Genomic DNA, 23,775 nt, shown 5'->3' with positions numbered 1-23,775 from the left:
ACTTTTTTTAAAAGGGACTGAAGCTGGCAGAGCTGCCGGCTTCTCTCCTTTTAAAGACAAAAGGCAAGTGGGGGACAAGCCTTGAGGAGGCACCCCCAGAGGGTCGGCGCCCGGGCTTTTGCCCCCCTTGCTCCCCTCCAGGTACGCCTCTGATCTGTGTTGGTTTTTCAGCCTGACATGGAGGATAGGATTTGGTGGAGCAGGGCCACCTCCCACCTGGGTCAATTCTTCCCCCTGCCCCACCTTCTGCCCACCCAGGAACACCTCTCTCTTTGCCCTGAAAACCAGCACTGCTGTCTGGTCATGTGACTTACCTCTGGGTGCGCCTGTGGCATCCTCCATCTGGTGCTGGCCCAGTATTTGGAGGGTGCCGTAAATGTACTTTACAGCGTGCTTCCAGTGCGCAGTGCTGGTGCTGGAGCTCTGCACTGGCACAAAAATTCCATTGGATTGGCACCTAACTGGTGGCCAGACTGTCTTTGGGTTTAATTCAAAATGCTGGTATGGACCTTTAAAGCAGTGGTGGGTGCTTGATCCGTGGACTTGATCCGTGCTTGATCCGTGGATCCATGGACTTGATCCGTAATTGGATTGAGTGGAGCTTTTTCAAAACCATTAGAGAATAACTCCTAGTCCAATTACAATCCATTTGAGGAACTATGATGAAATTGGAATAGCAATGGAGTCCGAATCCCTTCTCCAGCTCCCAACTCCAATAAGTCCCATTCCCCCACTAATGAGCCCCACAGACCAGCTGGGGACATTGGTCCAGTGTCACTTATTGAGTATGGCTGGTACTTGTTCCTCCCATTGAGGGGCTGGCTGGAGTCATAAGCCTGGCATTCCTTCTTGGTTTGAGGTTCAATGTTTTATTTAAGTATTAAACAATTTAGAAAAAAAGTTAAAGACCTTTAGATATGTATTTACAGATGCAGGGCATAAAATGTCTAGCTGATCAGTGTGTAGAAAAGAACTAACATAAGAAACATAAGAACAGCCCCACTGGATCAGGCCATAGGCCCATCTAGTCCAGCTTCCTGTATCTCAACAGCAGCCCACCCCAGGGAGCACACCAGATAACAAGAGACCTGCATCCCGGTGCCCTCCCTTGCATCTGGCATTCTGACATAGCCCATTTCTAAAATCAGGAGGTTGCACATACACATCATGGCTTGTAACTCATAATGGATTTTTCCTTCAGAAACTTGTCCAATCCCCTTTTAAAGGCATCCAGGCCAGATTCCGTCACCACATCCAGTGGCAAGGAGTTCCACAGATGGAACACATGCCGAGTAAAGAAATATTTTCTTTTTTCTGTCCTAACCCTCCCAACACTCAATTTTAGTGGATGTCCCCTGGTTCTGGTGTTATGTGAGAGTGTAAAGAGCATTTCTCTATCCACTTTATCCTTCCCATGCATAATTTTGTATGTCTCAGTCATGTCCCTCCTCAGGTGTATCTTTTCTGGGCTGAAGAGGCCCAAACGCCGTAGCCTTTCCTCATAAGGAAGGTGCCCCAGCCCAGTAATCATCTTAGTCGCTCTCTTTTGCACATTTTCCATTTCCACTATGTCCTTTTTGAGATGTGGTGACCAGAACTGAACACAATACTCCATGTGTGGCCTTACCATCGATTTGTACAACGGCATTATAATATTAGCCGTTTTGTTCTCAATACCTTTCCTAATGATCCCAAGCATAGAACTGGCCTTCTTCACTGCCGCCGCACATTGGGTCGACACTTTCATTGACCTGTCTACCACCACCACCAGATCTCTCTCCTGATCTGTCACAGACAGCTCAGAACCAATCAGCCTATATCTAAAGTTTTGATTTTTTGCCCCAATGTGCATGACTTTACACTTACTGACATTGAAACGCATCTGCCATTTTGCTGCCCATTCTGCCAGTTTGGAGAGATCCTTCTGGAGCTCCTCACAATCACTTCTGGTCTTCACCACTTGGAAAAGTTTGGTGTCATCTGCAAACTTAACCACCTCACTGCTCAACCCTGTCTCCAGGGTTGAGACAACTGATTAGTTGACCTCAACTAATGAACCCAATGGTTGCAGCATGACTATTTTTAAACCACTCCTCTATAGTCTTTTTATAATAAATCCACTTTGATTCTTTTGCTATGGCAGAAGGAATGAAGGCCTCACACTTCTGAAGTGAAGGCTAGAGAAGGGTTTCATAAGCTCAAGTTGATTGCTGTTGGATAATAAAACAGCACTGTGAACAGCTCTCCTTTGTCCACCAAACAACTAATTTTAGCACAGTAACCATAGGAAATAAAACACCTATCTATTGGAAAAATAAATTGTGATCTAATGGAAAGAATTATGTAGCTTGAAACTGCTCCATGTCATTCCACACGCATAGTACATGGCCAAGCCTTGTGTATGTGAGGGAGAAGGAGGACAGGAGGGGCAAAAGGGGACCTCAAGCAAGAATACAAAAGGTAACCTTAGTTAGAATTGTGAGATGAAAAGATGCAGGCTTGTTGTTGAAGTTCTAAGTTGCCCCATTCTAGGCATTTGGATAACAGTGTATTACACAACAGCAAGGACAAAGAATGAATTGGGTGTTGTAGAATATCGAACATATTTGATGTGGCTTCATAATCTGGTGAAGTAGTTACTGTTGTGGCATAAAATACTTCAGGATCTTACATTCATTCCACTCGCCACATCTCCCTGAGGTGGTTTTTTTTTTGGGGGGGGGGCGGCCTTCATGCTTAAATGAAGCAGTCATGTCAGCGGTCCTCTGTGTCTACTTGTGCATGCTACATTACTGCCAAGAACCATGGCTCTTTGGGAACTAAAACAAACCCTCTTCCAGAGGAATAATATCCATGTCCTCATCATCTCTGCTTAGGACAATGGCTAAATGTGAGGAGAGCCCAAGGTAAACATGTGAGGATTGCTTTAAAACCCACAAGATTAGAGTCTGTCCCTTCTTGCTGTGGCAGTGAAAATGCTGCTTGTTCTGACTCAATGTGTGTGTTCAGGTACTAGCTCCAGGAGTGAACTAGTCTGTTCACACTGCTTTGGAGGATGTTGCTACACCACTGCTGTTGTTGCTGCAGCTGCTGTACATGTTATATAGCAGGGGTGGCCAGACTTGCTTAATGTTAAGAGCCACATACTTCAGGCCTTGGAGAGCCGCAATATTTAAAAAGCATTTAAATTCTTAAGTATATTTATTCACCATATTAATCCAGTGAACTTTCAGTTTATACCCAGTAAATAACTATAAAGCTTGAAAAACATTGTAATCATCTTAGTCGCTCTCTTTTGCACCTTTTCCATTTCCACTATGTCTTTTTTGAGATGTGGCGACCAGAACTGAACACAATTTTTTAATGATCCCAAGCATAGAAATGGCCTTCTTTACTGCCACCGCACATTGAGTCGACACTTTCATCGACCTGTCCACCACCACCCCAAGATCTCTCTCCTGATCTGTCACAGACAGCTCAGAACCCATCAGCCTATATCTAAAGTTTTGATTTTTTGCCCCAATGTGCTTTCTTACCTTTAAAGCCCTAAATCAGGGGTTTCCAAACATTTTGCCCAGAGGGCCGCATCAGATATCTGGCATGGTGTTGAGGGCCGGAAAAAAAATTTAAATATAAAATTTATATAAATAAATAAGAGATGGAACTTAGATGAGTGAATAAATGAATGAATTGACTCATTCATTCAAACTCTCTGACCCTTAGAACACCCTCCAGATGCAACCAGAGCACAGTTCCAGTCATGTTTGGCCAAGTGGACCACAGGCTTTCAGGGGATAAGAGCCTCTAAGTCCAACATTTACTTTGATCAGGACAACATGCCTTTCCTGTTGAGTTCTGTTGCACAGATGTAACTAGTCTTAGGATCAAGGCGGATTCAAACTCAACCCCTTTGGAAGCCATCAATTGAAGGGGAGGTAGTTCTTGCCGGCTCTTTTTCTTCTTATCATCATCTCCAGGGGAGGCAGCTGCCAGTTGTGGATCTACCATTGGGTCTGATGGGGCAAATGCCCCAGGTGCAATCCTCTAGGACCCCGTGGAAGCTTCTCTGAGGCTCCCGATGGGGTCGGAAACTGTGCTTCTGGTTTTCCAGAACCACAGTTTATCGCAGCAGTTTTCAACTGCTGTGCCGCGGCACATTGGTGTGCCGTGAGGCTGCCTCAGGTGTGCTGCAGGGCCAAGGAGTCAAGCAGCAGCAGCTGCGGGAGAAGCAGTTGCTTGGAGCCTCGCGCGGCAGCAGGAGAAAAAGGGGCAGCCGCGCAGGGGCTTGGACGCTCCTGCTGTTGCTGGTGCCTGCCATGCACGCTGATTGGGCAGGCAGCCCGAGGAGCCTGGAAGAGCTCCCGGCAGGTGGGAACATGGAGGGCGTGAGGGTGAGCAGCGAGGAGGGAGTGAGTGAGAGCGAGCGAGCCTGAAAGTGGAAGCAGGGACTGAGCCAGAAGCAGCTGGCTGGAAAGGATCCTGGAGAGACCCTTTTCTTTGTCTGCAATACCTCAAAGTAACCCTGCCTGCGTTGCCTCCCCTGGCAAGGCTTTGGTAGGAAGGGCACTGGGTCACAGTCCTATCCACACTTACCTAGGAGTAAGCCCCATTGACTACAAAGGGGCTTACTTCTGAGTAGACGTAGAGAGGCTTGGTCACACTCTTTCTTGAATACATTAAAACAACAGTAATACATTGAATACTTTCTTGAATACATTAAAACAACAGTAATAGAGGCCCAGCAGAGGTGTATACCGCAAAGAAAGAAGGGTTCCACTAAATCCAGGAGAGTGCCCGCATGGCTAACCAGCCAAGTTAGAGAGGCTGTGAAGGGCAAGGAAGCTTCCTTCCATAAATGGAAGTCTTGCCCTAATGAAGAGAATAAAAAGGAACATAAACTGTGGCAAAAGAAATGTAAGAAGGTGATAGGGGAGGCCAAGCGAGACTATGAGGAACGCATGGCCAGCAACATTAAGGGGAATAATAAAAGCTTCTTCAAATATGTTAGAAGCAGGAAACCCGCCAGAGAAGCGGTTGGCCCTCTGGATGGTGAGGGAGGGAAAGGGGAGATAAAAGGAGACTTAGAGATGGCAGAGAAATTAAATGAGTTCTTTGCATCTGTCTTCACGGCAGAAGACCTCGGGCAGATACCGCTGCCCGAACGGCCCCTCCTAACCGAGGAGTTAAGTCAGATAGAGGTTAAAAGAGAAGATGTTTCAGACCTCATTGATAAATTAAAGATCAATAAGTCACCGGGCCCTGATGGCATACACCCAAGGGTTATTAAGGAATTGAAGAATGAAGTTGCAGATCTCTTGACTAAGGTATGCAACTTGTCCCTCAAAACGGCCACGGTACCAGAAGATTGGAGGATAGCAAATGTCACGCCTATTTTTAAAAAGGGAAAGAGGGGGGACCCGGGAAACTATAGGCCGGTCAGCCTAACATCCATACCGGGTAAGATGGTGGAATGCCTCATCAAAGATAGGATCTCAAAACACATAGACGAACAGGCCTTGCTGAGGGAGAGTCAGCATGGCTTCTGTAAGGGTAAGTCTTGCCTCACAAACCTTATAGAATTCTTTGAAAAGGTCAACAGGCATGTGGATGCGGGAGAACCCGTGGACATTATATATCTGGACTTTGAGAAGGCGTTTGACACGGTCCCTCACCAAAGGCTACTGAAAAAACTCCACAGTCAGGGAATTAGAGGACAGGTCCTCTCGTGGATTGAGAACTGGTTGGAGGCCAGGAAGCAGAGAGTGGGTGTCAATGGGCAATTTTCACAATGGAGAGAGGTGAAAAGCGGTGTGCCCCAAGGATCTGTCCTGGGACCGGTGCTTTTCAACCTCTTCATAAATAACCTGGAGACAGGGTTGAGCAGTGAAGTGGCTAAGTTTGCAGACGACACCAAACTTTTCCGAGTGGTAAAGACCAGAAGTGATTGTGAGGAGCTCCAGAAGGATCTCTCCAGACTGGCAGAATGGGCAGCAAAATGGCAGATGCGCTTCAATGTCAGTAAGTGTAAAGTCATGCACATTGGGGCAAAAAATCAAAACTTTAGATATAGGCTGATGGGTTCTGAGCTGTCTGTGACAGATCAGGAGAGAGATCTTGGGGTGGTGGTGGACAGGTCGATGAAAGTGTCGACCCAATGTGCGGCGGCAGTGAAGAAGGCCAATTCTATGCTTGGGATCATTAGGAAAGGTATTGAGAACAAAACGGTTAGTATTATAATGCCGTTGTACAAATTGATGGTAAGGCCACACCTGGAGTATTGTGTCCAGTTCTGGTCGCCGCATCTCAAAAAAGACATAGTGGAAATGGAAAAGGTGCAAAAGAGAGCGACTAAGATGATTACTGGGCTGGGGCACCTTCCTTATGAGGAAAGGCTACGGCGTATGGGCCTCTTCAGCCTAGAAAAGAGACGCTTGAGGGGGGACATGATTGAGACATACAAAATTATGCAGGGGATGGGCAGAGTGGATAGGGAGATGCTCTTTACACTCTCACATAATACCAGAACCAGGGGACATCCACTAAAATTGAGTGTTGGGCGGGTTAGGACAGACAAAAGAAAATATTTCTTTACTCAGCGTGTGGTCAGTCTGTGGAACTCCTTGCCACAGGATGTGGTGCTGGCGTCTAGCCTAGATGCCTTTAAAAGGGGATTGGACGAGTTTCTGGAGGAAAAATCCATTATGGGGTACAAGCCATGATGTGTATGCGCAACCTCCTGATTTTAGGAATGGGTTAAGTCAGAATGCCAGATGCAAGGGAGGGCACCAGGATGAGGTCTCTTGTTATCTGGTGTGCTCCCTGGGGCATTTGGTGGGCCGCTGTGAGATACAGGTAGCTGGACTAGATGGGCCTATGGCCTGATCCAGTGGGGCTGTTCTTATGTTCTTATGTTCTTACATGAGCAGGCAAGTGATGCTTATCTTTCCCCCCCACCTCCTCCCCTCCTGCACACACATCCCCCCATCATATTTGCAGTTAACCCCTTTTTCTGCCCCTCCCCTCCCTCTTCCTCACCTTCCAAAGTTCAAAACCAGTTGCCTCCCATTCTCTTTCTCTCTCTCTCTCCCACCCTAAGTGAATCCTGCACTTGTTTCAGCTCCTCACTGCCCCTCACCCCCCCCCTTTTTCCAGCATGCTCAGTCTCATCTCTCTTTGCCAACACCTCCTGGCATATCAGAGCATATCAACTGATAACAGTTTGAACAGACCTGCTTCAAAACATTGCTCTTCCTTTCCAGAAACCACATACACCACCCTCTCCAGGCTAAGCTTCTGGGGAATTTCTTTCATTGTCATGTAATGATCTAAGACTGCAATCCTAACCACACTTTCCTGAGAGTAAGCCCTATTGAACAAAATAGGACTTACTTCTGAGTAGACCTGGTGAGGATTGTGCCCTTATTCATATTAATTAAATTAATTGTAACATACTAATGCAATTAGAAACTAATAGTGTGCCTTGACAACTTTAGTGCCTTGCCAGTCTGCTGTGAGCTGAAAAAGGTTGAAAATGGCTGGTTTATAGTGTTGGGAAACCTCAGAGAGGCTTCCCCGACATGGGCTCAGATAGACTCAAACTAGCACTTGTATTTTTCGCTTCCTCTCCTTCCTGCTGTCCTATTGTTAAATCTGTTTCAGCACAATCCTGGTCATGTCTACTCAGAATTAAGCCCCATTGATTTCAGTGGGACTTACTCCTGTGTAAATTTATATAGGATTACAGCCTTAGTGGCATAATCTTGATTAAGGCTGCATAGCCACTATATATTGAATCAGACCTATAGTTCATCTGAGAGCCCAATCCTATTGCTCTCCCCCCCCCCCGCCATCACTGGTGCAGCCATGCAAAAAAGGAAGTGCAATGTATCCAGTGGGGAAGCAGATCAGGAGGCTTTGGAGGGGAAAGGGTATGCCACACAGCTAGGCCACTGTTGCAAGGGGCAAGCAGCCATGACCATGTGTCAGCAGTCTGCAAAGATGCCCTGGCACCAGTAAGTCAGTGCAAGGGTTGGGTGATGAGTGGAATAGGGCAGGGGAGGACACAGGCAGAGACCCCGGTGAGGAGGGGTGTGTGTCAGAACTGGGATGATATTAGCGGTAGCAGCATTGCCAATATCCTAAGCCCTTTCCTGGCCTTGATCCATCTTTCCAGGTTTGCTTGAACTGACACTACCAAAATCTCTGGGACATGTCTGAATAAACCCACTGCAGCACAGAGGCCTACCCCCGGGCAAGGGAACAAATGGTCCCTTACCCAGAGGAAACTTCCAGGACTGCCACACCCACAGGATGCAGCACACACTCTGGTGGCATGGTTGCTTTGGCTGTGGGGAGTTAGATATGGCTGGGCTGTAAGTTCCCTTCCTCCTCCCATTACTCTGACCTGGATTGGATCCTGTGCGGCTGTCATTTTACACTTAAAGAAGCAAACGAGCAGACCAAATCCCACTATGGACACATTGCTTAATTTGGCCATTACCCTTGCCATCCTGCCCTGCCGGTGGGGAATAAATCAGTTGGTAAGTTTCTTAGGTTAGCCTTGAACTGAGCTTGCACATTGGTGACAAGAAATCTAAGAAATAAGCACAGCACTTAGTGTAATCTTCTTTGACTCTCAAAATAAAATTAAAATGGAAAGAAAGATAACCTCAGATGACCTCTTATTTGCCATTCTGTACTGTTCTGGCATTCTAGATATCTTTCCTTTGAACATAGGAAGCTGTCTTGTCCAGAGTCAAACTACTGATCCATTTTTCTCAGTATTGTTGACACAACCTGGGAGCTGCTCTACAGGGTTTCAGAAAGGAATTTTTTTCTCTGCTAGAGATTCTGAGGATTGAAACTGGGACCATCTGCATGCAAATCCAGTGTGCCCCCATTGAGATATGGTCCCTCCCTCTGGGATATTTGAATGATGTCTAAGGTGATAAAGAGCCCAATCGTATGCACGTCTACTCAGAAGTAAGTCCCATTATAGTCAATGGGGCTTACGCCCAGTTAAGTGTGGATAGGATTGCAGCCTGAGACATGTTCAAAGTTACTTTGCCATTTTGTAAATGGAAATGCCTTATAAGGTCTTTGACCATTGTTTAGTCAATGCAGTTCAAGAACGTTATGACAACATTCTAGCTGGAAGGTCAGAGTAACACAGTTCTGGTCTTCTCTTTCCCTCAACATCTGTCTTCTGACACAACTCCAACATGTTACTTTTAGGCTACAACCAATATTTCAAATGATGAGTGATGCCAAGTTACAGCTTTATATACACACACACATATGTATGTATTTATTTGCGGGGAGAGAGCGAGAGAGAGAGAGAGAGCAAGCTAGGAAGTGGTGGTTTCTTGCCAAAGAAATTGAACTTCAAGGGAGAATGTGGAAGCTCATGATATGAGAAAGTAGCTCTGCGCTGTTTTTCCTAAGAGAGCCTATAACAAAGAATCTTCAGCACCTGCACTGAATACCATACCTGTGGCTCTTTGAAGGAAGTAATCACAGATGAACCAATGGATGTAAATTTGTCATGCAGTGTCCTTTGGGTTGGTGCCTAAGTCTGGTGCAGCGTCCTAGTTGGCTGGTGCCAGGTCACATGGGCGTGGGGGGGTCCCATACACATGCATGCAAACTGCTCAGGTAAGCAGTATCCTGTACAGGCCTACCCTGACCCCATACTTGCTCCTTCAGCTTGTTCTACCTCTTATAGGGCAGGAAGGTGGGGGCTTGGTGGCATCCAAGAAGAAGAGGAGGAGGATATTGAAAGCAGCAGGCATGAACTATTCTCTGCCATTGCTGGAGCATCCCAGTTTCATTGCCACTGAAGGAAAAGGAGGAGAAAATGTCTGGTCAAGGAGCCTCCCAGTTCACTTAAGAAATCTAGAGTTGTTGCAGCCAATAAGGTGGTTCTCTGGCAGTCATGGGACCTTGGTATATGCCAGGCAGACCTGCCCTGGCAAAAATTTCTATCTTGAGCATACTTATTCCTCATTTGCAACTGCCATGACACTGCCTGAAGACTTGGGAGCACAGTGGCCATTTGTGAGAAGTGAGAGTTCATATCTGGCACATTTTAAAAGAGTGGGAGAAAATACAAAGAGATACTGGGGCTGGGGCTGTAGCTCTGTGGTACAACACATGCTCTGCATGCAGAAAGCCCCCATTTCAATAATACGACTGGAAAGGCCCTTTTTCTGAAACCCTGGAGAGTTGCAATGTAGGCAATGCTGAGATAGATGGACCAATGGCCTGACAGCATCAGGCAGCTTCATATGGTCAGATGGCGACACTGCCACCAAGACTGAATATTTGATTTTATGAACGTGTTTGTATGACTGACCCCAGTACTACCCAACTCCCCAGGTGGCAATGCAGCAGTGCCAACACAGCATCTCCTGCATACAGTGGGAGTGTTTTGATCTCAAGAAGCCTCCTTGTGTAAGGGAATGTTTGTTCCCTTAGCCCTGAGGTAAGCCCATGCCTGGCCACAAGATCTCCTTGGATCTACACCAGCAACGTCACTGGCACAAGTCTGCATGGACCGGTGAAGGCAGATTGGGCCTGGGAAGGGGGTCAGGATTCAGCAGGCACCACTGCCACCAAACCAACCCCCTTGGCATGAGCCACCCACCTTCCCACCCATGTTGCCTCCCCATTTCGGCCTCCCCCATCCTGCCTCCTTCCTGTCCCTGAGCAGCCTTGCCCCAGTAGGTGGGCATCAACAGCCGGACCGCACTCTCCATCATTGTCGTGTTTGTGACAACCTGAAAGCACATTTTGCCGCCAGAACACATGTTCCAGTGGCATAGCAGCTCAATAAGATTGGGTCCTGAGGCTGTAATCCTTTACACGTTTACCTGGGAGTCAGACTCACTGAACAGTGTGACTTAATTGTCAGTAAAACTTGCACAGGATTGTGCTACAGTATTCTTATCCATCATTACTTGGAAATAAGTTTCACTGAACTATATGGAATTGATTTCTGAGTAACCATACTGTGAGGCACCTGAGGCTAACAGTTTTAATTCTCAGAGCTGTCAGACCAAGGATATAGGCTGCCAAGAAATTATGCTGAGAAAGAGGGAGAGAGAGAGAGAGGGAGAGAGAGAGAGAGAGAGAGAGAGCGCCACATTTTGATAAATGCAAAGCTTTAGAAAGCCTGAAAGAATACCCGTTTAATAACACAAAATCCATTCATGTCTGCTGAGAAGTCTCACTGAGTTCAGGCGTGCATCAAAAGCATCCTGGAGTCTAATGGTTACCTGGGCTGGGTGATGCAGTGACATGGTGACATCACCCCCCATGTCATTGTGTCACTCCCGCGCCTGTGCTTGACACCCTCCCCCACTTCCGAAATGGCACCATTTTGCAGTCAAACAAAGGTGATGAAAGGCTGGTGGGCCCAACTTCACAATGCTCACCACCTTAAGTGCTGTGCCTCTCCCTCTCCCTTGGAGTGCCCAGGAAACACCTGGAGCACTGCAGCCAGCACTGTCACAGTCACCTCCCAGCATGCCGCTGGCCTCTTGGACACTCCCCTGTGGCCTGGCACCTGGAGCCTGCCCTGGTCACCCACCACCTGCCCTGACCACCTGCTTCATAGACCACTGGCATGTATAGGATTGCAGCCTCAGTTGGTGGTCAAGCCTACAATAGCCACTTTCTTTCAATGTTCAGTAGAAGAACAAAAACCGCTTTTGAAGCAATGTAAGACTAAATATATTTGAAAAGTAACCCGAAGGACTACAGGCTCAAATTCAGCTGATGCTCATTTGTTGGTGCAGAGTAGGCATACCAGCTCTCAACCTGAGAGGTGCTGAAGCTGCCAAGTTCCACCTGTCTTCTCCATCTGGGGAGCAAATGACAAGAGGGGGCAGATGCCTCTTGGGCTTTCTTGGAGTTGGTTGAGCAGCTTGGTAGGTGGCCAGCGGAGGTAGTGGACAAAGTGTGTGGTGTGCACAAGACCACCTTCCAACAGTTGCTTCCATAGCCTGCCACCTGAGGCTGTTGCTTCACCTGACCTCATGAGCACATCAGCCCTGCTGCTGATAGCCTTACAGTTCCACATTTACACTGGTACTCTGTTTCAATCTTGATGCCAGTAAGGAAGGGACTTGAAAAGGTGTTAAAAGTGACCAGACTTGTGTCAAGATGTGGACAAAAGCCTTTTCTTTTTCATTCTTCACACCCAGTGGCATATTTTCAGACTGCCTAGAGACTTTTGCAGGGGCCAGTTCAGAGGGCTGCTGGCAAATTTCCCTTCATTGGTCACCTTCCACCTAAATGGAACCTGAGAGAATCATTCCATCTCTATTCCATGAAGGATATGGGGACAGAGGTAGGGATCAATAATAGGCCCTTTTGATACACATTCTGACAGCTGGTCAAAGAAGTCAGTCCCTGGACATTAGCCACTTCCAACATGCATGACCCTGGCCTAGTTGCCAGGATAAATTTATGTAGGGTCCATCACAGGTTACAATCCGTGATCACTATATGCAACCTCCAGGTTTGAGAGGTAGCCTTTGGGCCATTGTGAGATACAGGAAGCTGGACTAGATGGGCCTTTGGCCTGATCCAGCGGGGCTCTTCTTATTCTTCATTACTCAAAATTTGATAACTCATAGCTGAATATGTGAACTGGCTCTTTTTATGCCTTGTGTGTGAGGTGATGCAATTATGTTTATTTTACAGAAAGGGTAGGAAGTCTTCCTCCAAAGGCAAAATGAACAACAAAGATTGAAGCTTGGATTAGGTGAGTGCGATGGTTAAGAGGATTAATGTGTAATACCACTAATTATCTGAGGTGCCTCCAGCAACAGCACTGCTACATTCAGGGCTAATAGGCTTATAAACAGGAAATGTCCAACCAATCAATGATTATCCCAGTATCCTGCTCCATCCTTTCTCTGCAACAGTTTTCAGATGGACATCGAACAGATTTACAGTTCAAGATGCTGTGACACAGTCAAACTTGGGGCCAAATGTAAAAAAAGGTATTGAACAACATACTTCCTAATGCAAATTTTTTTTCATAATTTCATTTAATAAGCATCTAATACAGTGGTTCCCAAACTGTCAGCCATGGTTCCTGGGGAACCACAGAAACCAGCCAGGGGAGCTGCAGAATCCTCATTAAAAACACACCACTCCATGCAATGTATAGGATTGTAGTCCTAATGGGGAGCCACAGCCAATGGCCCAGTAGATCAAAGGAGCTTCCCGTTGAAAATGTTTAGGGCATTGTGACCTAGTGTGCTGTTCCAAGTCATTGTAAGTATCTTTCACTGAAGGTTGAAACAACTGAAGACTCATACTACAGCAGGATGAATCCAAAGTAGGATTCTCTGGGGCTTGACACTTCGCCACACACCCAGTGGAGCTTAGATTAGACAATGGGTAGTATCTTGAGGCTGCAATCCTATGCACCTTTACTGGGAAGTAAGCCCCATTAAACATTGTTGGAGATGAGAAATTACATGAGGGTAAAATGCCCTCCCCACACACACCCCCAGATCCCTGCACTGGCTAGGCAAATTTAGTTATTTTTCCATTTACATAAGAAGGTGATTTGCACTTATTCCACCTTCCTGCCACATTCCATGTTGTTTCAGAGGTTCCCTCCAGGGATCATGTGGAACTGCAAAGGGAGTGAAGTTTGATTAAAACTGACTCACACACCCCACATGCATGGAAGTGCCTTCCATTACTGGAGGAACGACTTGGGAAATAACCCAATCTATGTCCAAATACCTTTGAGTCAGGTCTAGTAAATGCTCTCTCGATTTCAAAGAGATTCTGTGTTTAGTCAATAAGCTTGTCTGGCTGCAGGCTTAAAATGAGCCCAGTGAAGAATCAGATTGGCAGTCCTACTTTTATTCTAGGAAGACATGTTTTCCTCCATCATTTCTTTCCACCCTAAAGTTATCAAACATTCTTTTAAATACCTTCTGCTAAACACATGCGTTGTCTGCAAAGGATTTATTAACAATAAAAAACACACACAGGCACACAATCATTTTGGTGCATTTGTGTGAAACTTACATTTCCACTGTATCGTGTGGTTGTGCACAAGGCATGTGAACAAAGTAGCTGCTGTAGAACCCACATGTCACACATGTTCAAAGAAGCTGTGTCAGCTCTAGTTATGCCTTATGCAAGGGCAGAAACCTACTGCTAGAGCTCTGCGCCAGTGTCCACAGTGTTCCTTGTCCAATTTAATGTCAAACATATTGATTCAGCAAAGTCAGTCACTTTTCAACACACGCACCTAAAACAAAACATTGCCCGGTTGGGAACAATTTGTTATATGTCTGACAAAGGAATTTCTTTTGAAAGTCCTTGACATGCAGACCTTTGTGGCGACGCCCTCTGGGTCCCAGCTTTGTAAATACCACTGCTGTTATCACAGCTATTTTGGCCTATTGACACAGATATGCTCTGGAAAAAGCAACCCAAAGTACCTGGAAATGTTTAAAAATTGCCAGAACAAAAAAGCCAAAAGACATAACATGCCCCAGGGCCAGTGGCATAGCTAGAGGAGGTGCTACACACTAAGTTTTGCAGGGAGCCTCATTGCAGCGTGCAAATGGCCCTTCCCCCTTCCTTTCAGAGCCATTTAAGATGGACCATCCAGAATGGCTCCAAATGGGCTGCTTGCATGCTGCAGTGAGGCTCCCTGCAATTTGCACCCCCTCTAGATACAACACTGAACAGAGCATTATCCAAATGACACTGTTTTATGACTTCACTATTTAAGGTGACATTTTATAGTGCTATTTTGTTCTCGCAAAATACACTTCTGAATGTTGCTGGGCTTCTTAGAATTGAGCTCAGTGGCTAGAGTACATATGAAAAAGAGATTGGCATGAAGGAAAGGACTGCACAACTTTCCAGAATATCAATTTTTTTTTTTTTTTTGCATGAAATGGAACTTCACATTAAATTGTAAGAGGCAACAAATTCTCTGTTACAAGGTTAATTGATACCAGTGCCTTGACTTTAACACCAATTGTTATATAGGCATAAGTTGGAGCTAATGTCAATAACTTTCTTAGAATATTTTGAGTATTTTCTAAAACATGCATGGTGGAATCTAGGGAGCTGTAATGTGATAAGGGCTCCAATACACAGATGGCCGGATCCCAAAGGATCTCCTCTATGGAGAACTCGTGCAAGGAAAGCGCCCTACAGGTAGACCACAGCTGCGATACAAGGACATCTGCAAGAGGGATCTGAAGGCCTTAGGAGTGGACCTCAACAGGTGGGAAACCCTGGCCTATGAGCAGCCCGCTTGGAGGCAGGCTGTGCAGCATGGCCTTTCCCAGTTTGAAGAGACACTTTGCCAACAGTCTGAGGCAAAGAGGCAAAGAAGGCCCATAGCCAGGGAGACAGACCAGGGACAGACTGCACTTGCTCCCGGTGTGGAAGGGATTGTCACTCCCGAATCGGCCTTTTCAGCCACACTAGATGCTGTTCCAGAACCACCTTTCAGAGCGCGATACCATAGTCTTTCGAGACTGAAGGTTGCCAACATGACACAGTGGCCAGCATGTGTGGTCATCATGATTTCAGCAAATCAGATTATAGAAATACTGGGGGTGGGGTTCAGATCTCTCAAACAACTAGTATGGTGGTGTGGTAAAGTTATTGGGGTTTGGGGTAGGAAATTAACAGCACAATCCAAACTGGGTGCTCAGCTGGCGCAAGTCCCTTGCACTGGCCTAGGAGGGTCACAAACTTACTGTAAAGCACATTTGCACCTCCTCAGGTGTAAACTGGGCCAGCAAAGGACATGCACCGGCCTGCAGAGGCTGTATTCAACTGTGCTGACAACAGGCAGGTTTGCGCGGCCGAGCTTGGCCAGTGCGCAGGTCTGGAGGGAGCATGGGGAAGGCGGGGAGGAGACGTTTTGGGGTGGGAGGAGGGAAGGTGGCGGATGGGCCTGTAGGTGGGCAGCAGGAGATTGGGGGTTGGGGCCAGCATTTGTTCCGGATACTGACCCCATTCCCGGGCAGTGCGGTGTTGGCTCCATGCTGCTTGGATCTGCGCTACCTCTTTAGCTGGCACAGATCCGAGTAGACCCATTGAGGCTACAGAGGCTCTCTCTGGGGTAAGGGGAAGTGTTTCCCCTTGCCCCGGGCTGAGCTGCTTGCAGCCCTAGACTTGTGCAGGGCCTCCCTGTTCCATTGCAAGTTAGGATTGGGCTGTAAGACTCCTATGTGTTCGCTGTAAAGCTTATTGGGCAGCCTTGAGTAAACTGCTTTTCAGATGTGCAAAGATGTCTTCTGTTTTTTGTCCATGAGTAAAAACACCTTCAATGTCAAATTAAACAGAAGACATTATTGACCATGAGTAAAAACACCTTCAATGTCATCTTAAAGTGTGGAAATTGGAATTCAAGATTATCCCTTTAAGTTCCACACCGTGTACTTTGTACAATTCTTCTCTATTAATCTGGCTTCATAAATTAGGCTCTGTGCGTCTTGGAGCTCAACTGTGAACTGGGGAGGTATGCATTCAGGTAGGATTTCATGAAACTTCCCAATAACTTGCTAGAAATGTACCTGATACATCTTTATAAGGCACAATGTGTCCCCAAATGCCACCAACAATAATAAATGTCTAGGCATAGCCCAGTAGTCTCAACTGTGACTTGGGCCCCCTAGTGCAGATCATAGATCCCCATGATCTCCAGCCACATGGTGCTAGCACTAAACATGGTGCTAGAACTGACATCTGCTTAGCAGGCCTCATTTCCTGCAGCATGACACAATGATGACAGTTTTGGACCTATTGCAAACCAACAGGGGGAGTGTGAGGTGAAGAGCTCAGGAGATGCTTGACGTAATATAGAAAAGAGGAGCTTTCCAGTTTCAAATATTTGAGCACAGGTGTTAGGGGAGTAGTAGAGCATGTAACTCATTCGCAGGTGTATGTGTTTTTTTTTTTCCTTACCATTGTCGTGCAATGTGACCTTTAATGAACTCATGTGCCTCCATCAGAGGCTCGGCCAAAACTAATATTTGTGTATGTGTGCTTTACTCACCACCATACAGCATCACTTTCCTTGCAGCACAAATAATTAAAAGAAAGCTGATGTTTTGACAAATTGGGAATGGAAGGCAGAGAAAGGGCTTTCCAAAGGATCCCTGACCCCAAGGTGAGCTGTGATTTTCCACAGCTTTGTTTTCATGCAATGAGAAGTAGTGAGCCTAATTCTCACTGAGGCAGTAAATCTACACATCAGTTGTACCACTTCTGCCTGCAGATCCCCTGGCAGGATGGCTCTCTCTCTCTCTCTCTCTCTCTCTCTCTCTCTCTCTCTCTCTCTCTGACGCACATACACAAGGAAATGGAGCATGTTAAGGAAAAGACTTGGCTAGAACATTTCTCTCTGACATATGGTTTCTTGTAGGATTTGTTTTTGTTTCTGTATAATGGACTGTTCAATCACCTGGTACAGTCCAGACCAGGCTGTGCTACTCCCTCCTTAGAGATCATTGGAGATCACGATTGCTCACATGCAACTGGTCTTCAGAGGCATGCTGTCATTGGAAGCAACAGGCAGCCACCCTGTCGCCTGTTTTCAAACCAAAAGGTTTTTGTTTTTAAGAAACTGGTGAATGTCTCATTCTTGAATGGATTGCAAAGTGTCTCAAAGGTACTATTTGGCACCAAAGTGTCCCCCCCAAAAAACACACCTCTCCCCAGTATATACACAATAAGCCCCGAATAAGGGTGGCATCAGGGTTGACCAGGTTGGACACTGGCTGGGGACCCATGCTCCACAGACCCCTGCACACTGAGTGCAGCAGCACTGCCCGATGGACCATCGAGGCAGGGGAGGAAAGTACCATCAGGGTCCTATGCAGGGTTTTGCCCCAGAGTCCCCAGCAGCCTGGTACCAAAACTGCTTCTGAACTTCCTGTTCCCTCCTCATGCACCCTGATTGCCCTGCTTTGTGTGGTGCACTCGGTGCTTGATTGGGGGTTCCAATGTTCCACCTCACATGGTGCTGCCCTCTGCAGAGAAGGACCAACCATATGGAGCCCTGGGTCTGGGACCAGCAAGTGTAGCCAGCCCACGCTTACTTCCCTTCTCCCCATATGCATCAAGTGCAGGGAGAGAACCTCTGAACAGGGCTGCTGCTCCTTTGGCTTGCTGTTCATGTCACTCTTGCTGAAGCCCACAGTGTTTTGCACAGCCATTCATTACCCCTCTTGCTATCCACAGCATCCTTCTCTGAGGCACATGGGCCCACATAGTTCTGTTAAGGGAAACCCCCTTTTTCAAATTTCCAACAGCAGCATTAGCATGACTCCCTCCAGACAGTTACCTACCATCAACTATTATTTGCTGTAGATGAGATCTTTGCCCTTTAAGTAGTCAGAGAGGTTGTACTCCGTCCATTAACCCCCCCCCCCAAGCTCCAGATGTCATTTGGGTGTTTATATTCTTTCCTGACTGTTTGGATGAAACAAATGATTCAGCACTCTGCCCGGTCAGCGAGCCTTTTTTTCTTGCTGATGCCACTTGGAGCTTATTATAACATCTGGCAATTTCCTGCCTTATTGCTATACAATACATTTTTAGAGCCCTGAGGATTATTTTACTTTTTAATTACTGCCTGACATTCTCTCTCTCTCTCTCTCTCCCCCCAACTTTCCTGCATGGCCGTAGGAAGGAATGGATGGTGAGTTCCTAGAATGTACCCAAGAGAAATGCTTCGTCATCTCAAGACTGATTGCTCAAGGTGCTTCATGGAAAAGGCATTGGCTCTGCACTGAGTAAGCACTACCAGCTTCTTGTCTGCAGCTGCGGCTACTTGCTCCACCTCTCTGTATTTTCCCACCACTAAGAGGCTTTCCAGGAAAGGTAACAGCTAACAAGCAGGCTGCAGAAACCTCACCACTTTTTTTTTTCTTCTTTCCCCTCCTTTCACGTGAGATTTCTCGTAAGCAGACTGTTTGAGTTCCTCTCTCTATTCACGTCAAAGCCCCCGCCAGGGACAGAGCAGTGTTTGAGAAGCAAAAGACTTTCAGGTGACCTCTGGCATTCTGTTTGTCCTCCTCACTGAAAACAAAATCAGGCTTCAAACATGCCAGGTAGCAGGAGCTTGGGCTACGGTGCTCGACCTGCATGAGTCACTCTTTCTATGTTTTGAAATCCTCTGAAAATACCAAAGACCTCTTTCTACATTTGCACTAAGACAAGGTGCACCTTTGCCAGAAGGAAACAGACTGTTAATTTTCCCCTGTGAATTCTATCCTCTCATTGCACCCCTGAAAGCCTCTTCCTCCGTAGCTCACACCATGTCAACATAAAAATATAATAAATTAATATAATCATCTAAAATGAGAGCTGGTGTAGCATAAAGCTTTGAGACTGAGCTACAAACCACGACCCCCCCCCGCCCCCCCCTGTTTGAATCTTGCCTCTGCCATGAACTCATGAGGCACCCTGGGCAAGCTGCTGCTTCTCAGCCTCACCTGCAATATGGGGGATTTGGATCTGCTACCTTGCAGAGTTGTTATAAAAACAGTAGCATACTGTAGTTAGAGGTTGGGCAAAATGTTAAGTACTGCAGGTGCCGCAATGTGCCGTGTAAGCAGTTCCTCCCACTCACCATCAAAGACATTCCTGACAGCAACAGTGATGCACAGGCATTTGCCAAGCCAAACAGTGTCTCCTGCACATTGCCACTGTTGCCCAGAATGGCTCCTATGGCAACAGGCCACTTACCAGGTGTGTTGCAGCCCCTGCAGTACTTACATTTTGCTAGCTATACTACTGAAAGACAATATCCTGCTCATACATGTGAAGCATTTTGCACGCTCAGGGAGCAAGTGTTACATCCTTACAATCATCTGATTAAAAATGCAATAAATCTAAAAAACATGCTAAAAATAAAAACCAATTAAACACTAAGATAATAAAAATAAAAGCAGGCTAGAGAGAGAAATTGTAAAGCTAAGTTGTAGAGTTATTATTTCACCTGGAAGTACCATCCTATTTTATCATTATTAATAAGAATATAATGTGCCCCTTTCAACAAAAGGTAGTTCACAAAGCCATTTACATAGCTAAACAAATACATAATCCTGTTTTGTCCCAAAGGGTTAAAGTATAATCTTGGGCATACTACTATACCCAAGTAGCACACCAACTTCATCATATCCTAAGTCCATCCAACATAAAGGGCAGATGGAAACATGAATCCAGGCAATTCCACAGTGGCACAACCCTTCCAGTAACTTCTCCAGGGTCTGTGGAACCCTGACACCACCCAACATTCAAGGGGTAGTGGCCTGATTTTGACCTGATTTACAAGGAGCCAATCACTGCTGACAGACAGAAAAACACTGCCCAGGTGAACCAAGCAGGAGGTGATGGCAGGCAGAGATCCAATGAGTAAGCACCACTGGGTTGATGCACCCCTAGCAGCCCCCCATGATGGCACACCAGGAAAAGTTGCCCCCATGACCCCTCACATGACACAAAGATGCCACAGCACCTTCTGCTTCCATATGAGCTATTAAGGCAAAGAGAGCAAGGAGGCAAAAGTAGAGCACAGAGTTCAAGTCCCTTCTACAGACATATTTTTCCAAGAAATACATTTTTGATTACAGCCCAATCCAAAATGGTGATCTTTGTACCCAGCAGCCCCACTGGGGCCACTGGAGGCCTTCTACGGAGAGGGGGACTTTCGTCCCCTTCCCCGAGGAAAGCCCCAGACTCTGCAATGGGGCTTCTTAAGTCTGCGCCAGCTATTTTGCCAGCACAGACAAGAGAACCTCCATGTCGGACTTTGCAGCTCAACATGGAGAATAGGATTCGGCTGAGCAGGGCTCTGCTGGTCCCAAGCCCCCTCCCAGGCCGGTGACAGGGATGTCATTGCATTGGCCTAGCGATTGTTGTGCAGGCACCTGAGGGCATGTCCCATATCATGAACCTCCCAGAACATTGTTTCTGAGGTCTAGGCAGTGGCGTCGCTAGGAGGTGTGGGGGGTGCGGGCTGCACCAGGTGACGCACTGGGGGCTGACGCGCCCTGGGGGGGTGACGCATTAAAATCACAGCATTAGGAGCTACCGGGTCATGCCATACAAAAGTTTTGGCCAAAAAACCGGAAGGAAAAATGAATGGATCCCTATGGAAAGTGAAAGTGAGCCGTATCGCGTGATTACTCGTGAGTAGGTGTACTTGCCATAGTCCTCAACGGCAGGCTGAGAGGACTCCAAGGACATCAGAATCATCCTCATCCAATGAATGCAGTCCCCCAAAACACCCCCCCCCCGCGAGTCTATGGAGCCCTATGGAAAGCAAACTCAGTCACATGGTCATTTTTACTCGCGAGTAGGCAGACGTGCCTTGGCTGGTCAGGTCAGTTCAGGCAAAGGGGAATGTGAAGACACCAGAATGGTCCCAATCTAATGGAGCTGTAGTGCGACAAATGCTCCAGTAGGCAGCCTACCCCCCCCCCCACCACTATAAAGGACAAAAAGGAGGCTTGAACTGGTAAGGGGCATGTTTTCTGTTTTGCACTTGCAAAGCCACGTGGGTCTTTGCACTGATATACTTTCAAAAGAAGAACTTTACTGGGCACTGGGGAGGACTGGAAATCTCACTGATTCTTTTTGGGGGGTTGTTATTGCAGGCAGACTACAGAGTAAGCTCCATTGTCCACTGTGGGACTTACTTCTGAGTAGACATGCATAAGCTTGAGCTCACAGGCTGCAATTCCACCCACACTTTCCTGAGAGTAAGCCCCACTGACCACTGTGGGACTTACTTCAGAGTAGACATGCATTGGCTTGGGCTCACAGGCTACAATCCTACACACACCTTCCTCAAAGTAAGCCCCATTGACCACAATAGGACTTACTTCAGAGTAGATTCACTTGGTGGAACAGGACTGGCTCCCCCTTATTTAATTATTTATTTTAATTTAATTTAATTTATTTATAATTATTAATTTTAATTTGCTTGATGATGTCACTTCTGGCCATGACATCACTTCCAATGGGTCCTGGAAAGAATGTCATTCTAAAAAGTGGGTCCCAGTGCTAAAAGTTTGAGAAATGCTGCAATTAGTTGTTAGTAAGTTGACACAGGGGTTTGTGTGTGACTCTACAAGTTTTCAAAATCACTAAAATCAGAATTTGGAGGAATAATACTGTCACGTTATATATCAATCAATGCGTAATTTCGTGCAGAATGCAATGAAACAAACCACATTGAAATATCTGTGTTCTTACAAAAGGTACAGCCAAAAAAACAGTGGGGGTGGTGCGATGGTACATCACCACACCCACCACCTGGGGCGTTGCCCCACCCACTGCATGGGGTGACGCGCAGGCCTCCCGCACTGGGTGATGCGAATTCTAGTGACGCCATTGGATCTAGGATAGGGCTGTCTAATAATTTAGTGTTTTATTCTCCTGCCCCCCCCCCCCAATAACTTCTATGCACACAATTCCTAGAGTGGCTTTTTAATGCTTCTGTCTTTACAAGTCATTCCATGAATCTTTCCTATTATATAACTAGATGACTGGCATCCTCTGATTCTCCTTACAACACCTTCTTCTTTGTCATTAAAGCCAAAGGAAAATGAATTTTTCAGAGGCCCATTAACAGTGACCTTCTGCCTGGTGCTGCCCTTACGGATGCCAAATGTTTCCCGCTGTTACTCTTCCTTTTTGTGAAGGAATGAAGCCTCTTTTACACTGGGCGAGCAGGAGGTATATCGACAATTTGCTCCTGCTTTTTCTTCCGCTGATTATACTGTGCCACTCAAGGTGCAGAAGTGGAACAGCAGAGTATTGAAATGGGATTGCATGATGGGACAACAATCATTTTACATAAGCAAGCTTTATGCTGTGGTTCGAGAATAAAATGACTTCCTTCAGATTGACCTACAATTGCAAAACAGAACATTTCTATAGGCCCCCTTTGGCTAGCCTGACTTGGGACGCTGTCCAGGGCTGGTGTGCTGATGAGAAGGCCAGCCATTTTGAGCCCCTGCAAGGTAAGCTTGGTTTCCGTGGTGGAGCCTGATTTTGAAAGCATGGTCGAAAAATTTATTTGATTATTTTATGTAAAATATTTTCCTTTCACCCTTTGTCCCTGAGGGGACCACCAGGGTGGCTAACAACATAACTTCAAGCAACTTAACAATCGTTAAATAAAATAGAAAAGAGAACAAAATAAAAAAAGACAGGGAGTAAACAAATATGGAACTGCCCCAGTGGCTAAGGTCTTGTAACTATCATGTAGATTTCTAATTAGGTCAGTGAACTCTAGTGATTTAACCTTGGCTGACGGGCAGCCAAATCCTTAGTTGCCTGGTGCCCAGAGGAGCAGAGGCGCTAAAATGGGGGTCTGGATCTGGTGGAGCTCCACCAGTCCTGTCCCAGCCTCTATTTCCCCCTGGCCTTGCTCCACTCAGCACGGATGGGTGCTGAGCCGCTCCAGCGCTGTTGGCGGTGAGTGTCACAGGTGTGCTTACCGCACTCAGCACTGACAGAGGGCCAGCGCTAGCAGCATTGGGCTCTGAGGCACTTGCTTAAGGTGGCAATTTGGAGAGGTTGCTCCCATCCACTTCCACTACTGCCTCTCGCCACTGTTCCACTTCCTTCTGTTCCAGTGACTTTGACATTGCCCATCTACTCTTCTCCCTAAGACCGCTTCTTTGACTCTGCTCCCCTCAAGGCTCAAAACTGGGACAGCCAGTTAGATCTTGGGCCAGCTTGAATTTGACG

This window comes from Tiliqua scincoides, chromosome 2 (assembly GCF_035046505.1).
Source record: "Tiliqua scincoides isolate rTilSci1 chromosome 2, rTilSci1.hap2, whole genome shotgun sequence".
NCBI lineage: Eukaryota > Metazoa > Chordata > Lepidosauria > Squamata > Scincidae > Tiliqua > Tiliqua scincoides.
The sequence above is the reverse complement of the archived record's forward strand: the minus strand, read 5'-3'. Positions refer to the sequence as shown.